An 8,740-nucleotide genomic window follows, 5' to 3' on the forward strand; every position below is an offset into this window, starting at 1 on the left:
CCATTTAAACACAACAAAAAGAAATCTTCACCAAAGTGACCCTGAATCTTACTCGACTGAAATTCCATCAGATTTGATGCCCATATTTCTTTAAGACTGACATATTTATTTCTATGACATCACAAGCTGGCTCCAGATCTGATGTAATTTATCATCCGTTCTCTCTTCCTGGACTCTTTCCCATCAAAGAGACTTCCTCATTTACGAAGAGTTTCTCAGTGATTCCACTTCTATTTCTAGACATCTGTGCTGCTGCAGTAGGATTCATGATATTCTGTGTGATGGATTTAACTGTTTGGGGTGCAGCCTGGATACGAACAGGTACTAAGCTGTTGCTGAGGACACGCTCTGTGCTGATTTAATTTGTCCGGGAGATGATGCTTCCGATTGGATTTTAATAAGAAAACCTTCCGTCAAAAGATACAATTTACCTCCAAACAGATTTACTTTCTGGATTTATTGCATGGGAATCTGCATGAAAATTCTGTATGTCTTCTATAATACATTCCAATTCTAAGGTAGAACTCTACTAGTGTATACTAAAGTATATCTAAATATCTAACAAAAGAAGATTAGAGCAGAGCCATTTAGGTGCCTGGTCTTGAGAACCAGGGATGGTAGGTTGAAAAGTTTTTTTATCCCTTGGGAACTCTCCCTACTAGAGGTGGGCGGATCGATCCTAATATTGACAATATCGATACCAGCATTGGTATCGATATTGAACGATCCTCATGTAAAAAGATTGATACTCAAGCTTTTTTCTCTCTCACACGCACTGACTGCTGCGCACGCAGATTCATCAAAGTCTACTCTCTGTCTGTAAGAGCAGCGCACCCTTGTATTGTGGTTTGTCAGCCCTCTACCTCAGGAGATTTTGTTTTAAGTTGTGTTGAGTGATATTTTTTTAAACAAAAATGTTGATTGTGATAAAGTATTTTGTTGTCACGTACAATGTTTGGCGAAATTCTATCCTAGGTCTTTTGGATCCTTTAGATCTATGAAGATTATATATGAAAAACAATCGGTATCAGTATCGATATCGGCGATACTGGGCCTGTATTTACTTGATATCGGATCAATATCAAAATTCCCGGTATCGCCCACCTCTACTCCCTACCCACCTAAGCGGCTCAAGAATATGGACAGCATGTATATAAGTGATATTTACACAATCAGGGTAATAAACAATATATACAAGAAATATAGTTACATCATAATATTATTGGAGTTACCTTATAAAACCTAAATATTCATACAGGACAAGACTGTAGTATACATTTACCTAGTCTGTAGACTTGTAAAATTAAAATATAGCTAGTAGGCTAAGCTATAAATATGGTTATGTTATTATAGAAACAGAAGCTAAGATGGCATATGTTTTAGGTAGCTATCTAAAGTTCACCCTGCTAGCTTACTATAGGAAGGCAAAATCCATACTCTACATGCTTTCTAATGGAAACCCCAAACTTAGATATTATCTACTGATATCTATTTAAAAAACCCATAAAGTGAAGAACCATTAAAAATCTACATCATGTAAAATAAAAGTGTAAATGACAAAAGTAAGCTAACTATGGCTAGATGATCTACCATTAATTTAGCCATTAATTAGCCAACCATACCTTGCTAGCCAACAAGGTTAAACAAAGCCAGTAACTAGTGTATAAAGTACAATAGCGTAGTTTACCCTACAATAACAGTATTAACAAATACATATAACAACAAATGTAAACAGAAGTGTGTATTAACGTTAGCTTCCCAAACAGAACAGAAGCGACTATATTGTTAGCTAGGGTTGCCAACCGTCCCTTGAAAAATGGAATCGTTCCTTATTTGGAAATAAAAGTGTGCGTTCCGTATTGACCTGAAACGGGACGCAGTTTGTCCCGTATTTCTGTGAGAATCAAAAAGTCTGTAAAATGTCAATGGACTTGACTGGCGCTTTATATGGAAACTTACGGTAAATTTGATCCCAGCCTCTCTCCTGCTTTTCACCAATGAGCTGACAGACACGAGTTGACAATACAGAATCACTCTTATCTCATTGGTCGAGGGACATCTGCTCGCAAGAAGATACCGACGTCATGAGCCGACGACGGTCGCTGGACGACAATAACAAAGCGGCATGGCTGATATCGATGCAGACACCGACACTGGCACTGCAGATATGCCTACGGACAGCAATGTCTGTAACGTCGTTACTACTCCTCCTAAAAAAAACAAAAAAGAATGCAAAAATACAGGGGCGAATGAGAAAAGGAAAACGGCTGGGTGGAAAAGGTGCGCGACAACAGCTATAAGTATTGTTTACTTTTCAGACTTTATTTTTTGCACTTTTTATCACACTAAATGTGTAAATGTGCACTGTTACATTGTTTGCACTGTTACATTGTTTTGGATGATGCAAATTTTCAATTGTTTTTTTTTTTGTTAATTTATACAATTTTAAGTTAAGCACTACAGAGAAAGATTTATTTTTAAACAATTTTTTTTTATTTTATGCTTTGAAGCAGGACAGAATGCTCATATTGAAATTGAGTGAAAATTTATTTTGCACTAAAAATAAAAATAAAAATAAATTGCTAAATAATTTGTTTTCCACGTGTTCATATCAGAACAAATGCATGTATGCATCTACTTAAATTCAGGGTCAAGTCAACAGTCAAATGGTTAAAAATTGCTTCACACAGACGCTGGGAAGGGTGAAGGCAATGGTCGGTCAGCCCTGGCGGTGAGGTGTCCCTTATTTATTTTTCAGAGAGTTGGCAACCCTATTGTTAGCTATGATAAATGGTGCTGCAGCTAGCTCGATAAGATAACGTTAGCTGTTAGGTTTAACTAATTGTACCCCACTCCTCCATTTTTATCACTAATATAATAATAATATTAAAAAAGAACAAGAAAAAGGACATTTGTATGTATTCACAACCAATGTCATGTCAGATTTCAATCACAGGTAGACATGAGGTGAGATTATTAATCAAGATTAAGTGATAGTAATATCAGATTAGTCCAGGATGTAATTTAACACCTAGAATGAAAATGGGAATAAATGGAGGCAAAGTCACAAGATGATCATTGGCAAAAGCAGATTTATAGTATCACCACATCACTATAGCTCGGTCCATATATGTATATTTGCACATGACAAACTTTGTGATGTCTTTTTGCTGCTTATCATAGTTTATTAAAGGTGTGGCTCTCTTCCATTTTCCACTAAATTGAAATACAGTTATAATAAAGTATTTACATTTCTGTGGTATGTTGCAAAATTATGGCAACTTTTTATAGCTGGGTAATTCTTTTGGGGGGATTTCATGGTAAATACGAGTTTGTACCATGAGATCTTACAGACAGCAGAAAAGACAAAAGCATGTGTTTGAACACCAGGGTTTGAAGTTTACCCCGAGACCATGTGACTATGCATAAAATGTTCCCCTTTCCGTTGACTCATTTTGGCAAACCTCGTAAAAAAAACTGTAACTAACTTCATCTGACACAGTAGACCTGTGTTCCAGTTGTCTTACCGGTCCAGCAATTATCCAGCAAAACTTTCCAATCAAATCCATGCAGATGTGATTATGAGTTCTTTCCAGCAGGTTTTCTGGTCACCAGTGTTTCCTAACTGTAACCACCACTTTGTTTTGATTTTAGTTTTCTGATTTTTCTTTTTGCCACTTTGTCCCAGTTGAAGGTCTACAACATTCCTTTGGCAGACCTAGTTGGTTGGCAAAAGCCTCCGAATCACCTATGAGGTGTATGTTAAGGTGTCATGTTGCATTTGTGATGTGATGTGTAATTGTTAATCACTTATGTCAATACTAAAGAACGAAATTATAGAGGTGTTGAAGAAAATCTTTGGTTTTTTTTATGATTTCAGTTGTTAAAATCAGTGCTACACTTTAAAAATTGAAAGCAAACGGTGCATATGAGCTCATAAAATGAACTGACTGCTTTAATTTGAGGGTAATTACAAGTCGGGCGAGTGGTGCCGGAATTACAGCAGTTTTCCTTCACAGCAAAGTATTTTTAAAGGACTAGTTGTAATTGGACAATAGGGCAGGGATGGTGACCAAGTGGTCGGTGCGTTTGGTTTCAGTGCAGAAGGTCCCTGGTTCACCTTTCTCCATGTAATGTGGAGTTGGGTCAGGAAGGGCATCCGGCATAAAACTTGTGCCAAATCAACATGCAGATCCACCTTGGATCTGCTTTGGGGAACCCGAGTGAAAACAAGGGAGCAGCCGAAGGGACTTATGGACAATTGGCTGCTGACCTGGTTTAGTAACCAGGTGTGTGTTAATCCCCTCACAGACAAATCAGCTGAGTAAAAACTAGAGCTGAATCGAAGTGTTCCGTTAAACCAGCTTTTTAAAAAAGGAGAAAGAGTAAAACTGCTAAAACTAGATCAAATGAGGGAAGCCATCAAGACACCCATGATAAGTCTGAAATAGTTGGAAGCTTTACTGGCAGTGATTAGACAGTCTGTTCAGAGTACAATGGCTCATCAGTCACAGCCTTATGGAAGAGTGGAACAGAGAAAGCAGTTAAATCAAAGACATATTCTGGAAAACTTGAGCCGCTCAACTGTAATCGACCAGTTCAGCCGTGGTGTCAGTGTCATGTGGCCTCTCCAAGCAACCAGTGCTTCCACTTCTAAACACACAACACCGTCTGAAAGCATGTGTGGAATTGTGAAACTGCTTTTTCAAAAGGAGAAAATCTCATTTAAAGAACAAGAAAAAAAAAAGTGAAAATGGAAGTAAATGTAATCACAGCCAGGGAGCCAAGAAGTCAAGCTTTAATGTGTCGTGTAGGCTGATGTCAGCTAATCAATCCAGTCGCTGAGTCCAACTAAAATGAGTCAGTTCTTGCCTTTATGAATAATTGGAGGTGGAAGTGTGCCGTGTAGGAAATGATGCCCCAACGGTGAGGTTGTAACCGGTGACAGGCCCAGGTTGCTGGTCAAACAGCCTCTCCAATAGGGTGCCCTGTTGGCTTCCCTCTCTCCAGTCTACGTGCAGTCACTCAGTTTCTGAAGAACTGCTCGACCAGTCCGACACTGTTCAATGCCTGCATGGACTGGGGGTTGGGTGTTGATTTGTTGTCTATACAAGGTTTGCTGCTCCTAGAGAACACCAGCCCTACGTGTTTTCCAGGGGGATCTGCTCCAGGAGTCTGGGTGGTGACACCTGTTCTACATTCAGTAGAACAGTAGTGGCAAAACACAATAAGGCTGCCCCAAGGAGCTTCACACAAGTGAGGTCTAAACTTACCAACCCCTAGAGCAAGCACACAGGCGGCAGTGGTAAGGAAAAACTCCCTCTGATGACATTGAGGAAGAAACCTCAAGCAGACCAGACTCAATGGGGGTTACACAAGTAAGGTTAGACCTTACCTGTGTGAAGCACCTTGAGGCAACTTTGTTGTGATTTGCCACTATACAAATGAAATAAACTGAAATTGAATTGCTAGTGCATAAAAAGGAAAATTTACAGGCATTCACATGTTTGATTCATTTTTCAGCGGTGCACAAAATAATGAATGGTACCTAAATGAATAAGTGTGTGTTAAATGGCAGCAGCGTGAAACTACGAAGCATCACTCTGCACTAAATATAAAGCTATGAAAACTATTGACGTTTTTTATTGCTTGAGGTTACATCGATTTTTCTCCGTGCTTCTCACAGACGCAGGAAAAGCTAAAGCAGACACCTTCAGACGACTGATGCAGGGATCATAGATTTTGTTTTTTTCCCCCCCACAATGTGAGGACGCAGCGGCTGAGGACCCAGACCTGTGGAGCGACTCTTCCACCCACAACCTGTCACTTTCATCACCGTGCATCCACGTCTTGCTCTTACAGACACCATGAAAGGGAATAAGTAAGTCGGCTGCACGTGCACGTTGACCCATTTCTGCAGCGCTGACATGATGTTGACATTTCAGCCTCACAAGTAGAACTTCAGACATGGGCGCACGTGTGCGTGAAGTGATCTATGTGCATGTTCTCCACATGTTGAAAGAAGCAGTGTTACTGTGAAAGAAGCACAAGCGGCACAGTTTTTATTAACTCGATTTCTCAAAGATGTGAGCACTGTGATGCAGGAAGTGAAAAATATGAGTTTCACTGTAAAACCTGACATTCCTTCATAATTGTTCATGTGCAAAACAGCGTCTCCAAATATTCTGGTCCATAACTATTTGGATAACAAACCCGTTTTTGGAATTCTGCCTCTGCGTCCCTCCACATGGAGTTTAAATGTAGCAATCTTGTTCTCAAGATGTTCTCAAAGACTTTTAGCTTTAATTCAAGGGGAATAACATGTTCTCTGTGTGACCTAAGTAGGAGTTGTGTCCGCGTTCTTGGCATCACATCAGACGTGTTCCCGGTTGCTGTTGGACTCCGCCAGAGCTGCCGCTAGTCACCAATCCTGTTCCCGATTTACATGGACAGGATTTCAAAATGCAATCAGGAAAAGGAGGGTGTTTAGTTTGGTGACCTCGGAATTACATGTCTACTTTTTTGCAGATGATGTAGTTCTGTTGGTTTCAGACTGTGATCTCCAATGTGCATGTTAGAGGTCAGTTGTGAAGCCAAGTCTAGGATGAGGATCAGTATCTCCAAATCTGAGCCCATCTTGCTCTATTGGAAAAGAGTGGACTATACCCTCTGGGTCAGGGGAAAGTAACTACCTCAAGTGTCTCAGTCTTGTTTGTGAGTGGGGGTACGTTTGCATGTAAGCTTGACAGACTGATCTGAAGTCCTGCAGACACTGTAGCAGACCACTGTGATGAAGAAAGAGCTGAGCCAGAAGGTGAAGTCAGTTTACACTCCTATCCTCAACTATGGTCAGCAGTGGAAATGAGGTTCCTGTGTCAGGTATCTGGACTTACACTCAGGGACACTATGAGAAGCAAGAATATCCAGGAGGGATTCTGAGTAGAGCCACTGCCAGCTGATGCTTCAAGCTTCTGGTAAGGAGCACCTTGGTTGTCTACCTCAGGACGCATTCCATGGATGTCCAACTGGGAATAGGCCATGGGGAAGATCCCAATACATGCTGGCGGGATTATATTTCCCAGATGGCTTGGGAATTCCTCAGGATCCACCAGAAAAACAGTAAAAATGAGAAGACTTGGCTCAACTTACGGAAGTGTAGGATGTGCTGCTTGGCCTACTGCCACCGCTAGCAAAAATGTTGCGTTAAACATTTCTCAACATTACTGCTATTTTTACACAAATTCCCCCAGTTTTAAAGTACCATAAGCAATTTGACAAACTTGGTATAAAGATCATTTTGAATACAAATCATCAATTTTACAGTCAATTTTATTGAGGCAAGTCAGGGGTTGAGTTTGTGAGCATTTCCAAATCAATGAAATTGTCAATGATTGAGAAATCCAAATACTACAGCACAATGTGGTAAATCAGTCTGGAGGAGGCCGTTCTCAAAAACTGAGTTACTGTGCAAAAAGAAGACGCGTGGGAAACCATCAAGACATCCTTGTCAACCCTGAAGGCATTCCAGGCTCCTGGGGCTGTGTTTGGAGAAACTGTGCATAGCATAACTAGTGGTTGCTTGATCATACCTTCATGGTAGAGAACAGAGATGGACATTAGCACAAGAAAACATCAGACCTAGGCTCAGATTTCCCTCGTGCTTTCTTCCATACTGTTGTTGAGAGTTCACATCTGTTTAAGAAACTCCTTCACCAAGCTCAGTGGAAAGGGACCGTGGTAGTGGAGGGACTGACAGAGCTCTGGGATATTTTGGGCATGTTCAAAACTGGCATACGTTTAAGCGAGATTTCCCAAGTTGATTAGGGCAAAGCGGAATGTCGACCTCCCCTTGGAGGAGAAAAAACAAAAAAAAAACAGTGGCAAACTTGACAAGATGTAAGATCTACTTTGATGTGTCAAAGAGAATTTGGAGGAAAATTTGATGTGTGTGAGTGGGGGGGGGGGGGGGGGGGGTAGCAAGGTCTTACACTACTTACTATGACGTACTGAATGTTTGACAAAATTAGAGAAATGTAGCATGGTGCAAGTTCCACCAAGAAGACTTAGGTTAGTAACAGTCAACTCTCTAATCAGAAGCAGCTGGTGTAGAATTGAGTCATCAACCACAACCAATAGGAAACAAAACCATTTAAAGATGTCAATCATGACTCAACTCTCTGCTGCTTGCAGCTGCTGTCCTGAACTTTGCCTCCTCCATCCCTTTGGTTCTGGTTGGTCCCCATTGATGGCCTGCGTTGCACTTCCTGGATTGCCTCTGCCTCCTTCCCTCAACCCCTCTGCTCGGATCCTGTTTGCTGCCCTGGTTGCTGATGTGCCCCACTGCCACCACTCTTTCCCCGTCTGGCACCAGAGTGTAGGTTCACCACCTGCCTTCTTCCAACAGCAGGATTCGAGTTCAACATGCCCAGACGGTGCCAGGAGTGGGACCGGCCCCAAAGACTGTCTTTTATTTGTAAAATTTCTGTCTATGGAATAAACATCTAACAGTCTCTGTGCTCTTGAGTCTCGATAATAGAAATGTGAGAACAGCAACGACGCTGAATCCTGCAAGTTAATGGAAGGAGTTACTTCCTGTTGTGATAGAATTTTAATGTTTAAATGTCACAAATTCAGTCAAGTTGACAGTGAGAGGACATCTGCAGTAGCACTTCTTGCATTACTGCAAAGAGTTTCACATGCGCACGCACACACACGCACACACACACACACACACACACAC

General features: G+C 41.0%; 1 long non-coding RNA gene across 1 annotated transcript; it reads left to right on the forward strand.

The window, feature by feature from the left end:
- The first annotated feature begins 206 nt into the window (after positions 1 to 206).
- LOC117526066 lies at positions 207 to 8,399 on the forward strand. Its single transcript, XR_004565208.1, has 3 exons — positions 207 to 321; positions 5,687 to 5,881; positions 8,191 to 8,399. It is a non-coding gene; the product is annotated as an uncharacterized LOC117526066 (long non-coding RNA).
- Positions 8,400 to 8,740: the final 341 nt, after the last annotated feature.

This window comes from Thalassophryne amazonica, chromosome 15 (genome assembly GCF_902500255.1).
Source record: "Thalassophryne amazonica chromosome 15, fThaAma1.1, whole genome shotgun sequence".
In the NCBI taxonomy this organism is placed as follows: Eukaryota; Metazoa; Chordata; class Actinopteri; order Batrachoidiformes; family Batrachoididae; genus Thalassophryne; species Thalassophryne amazonica.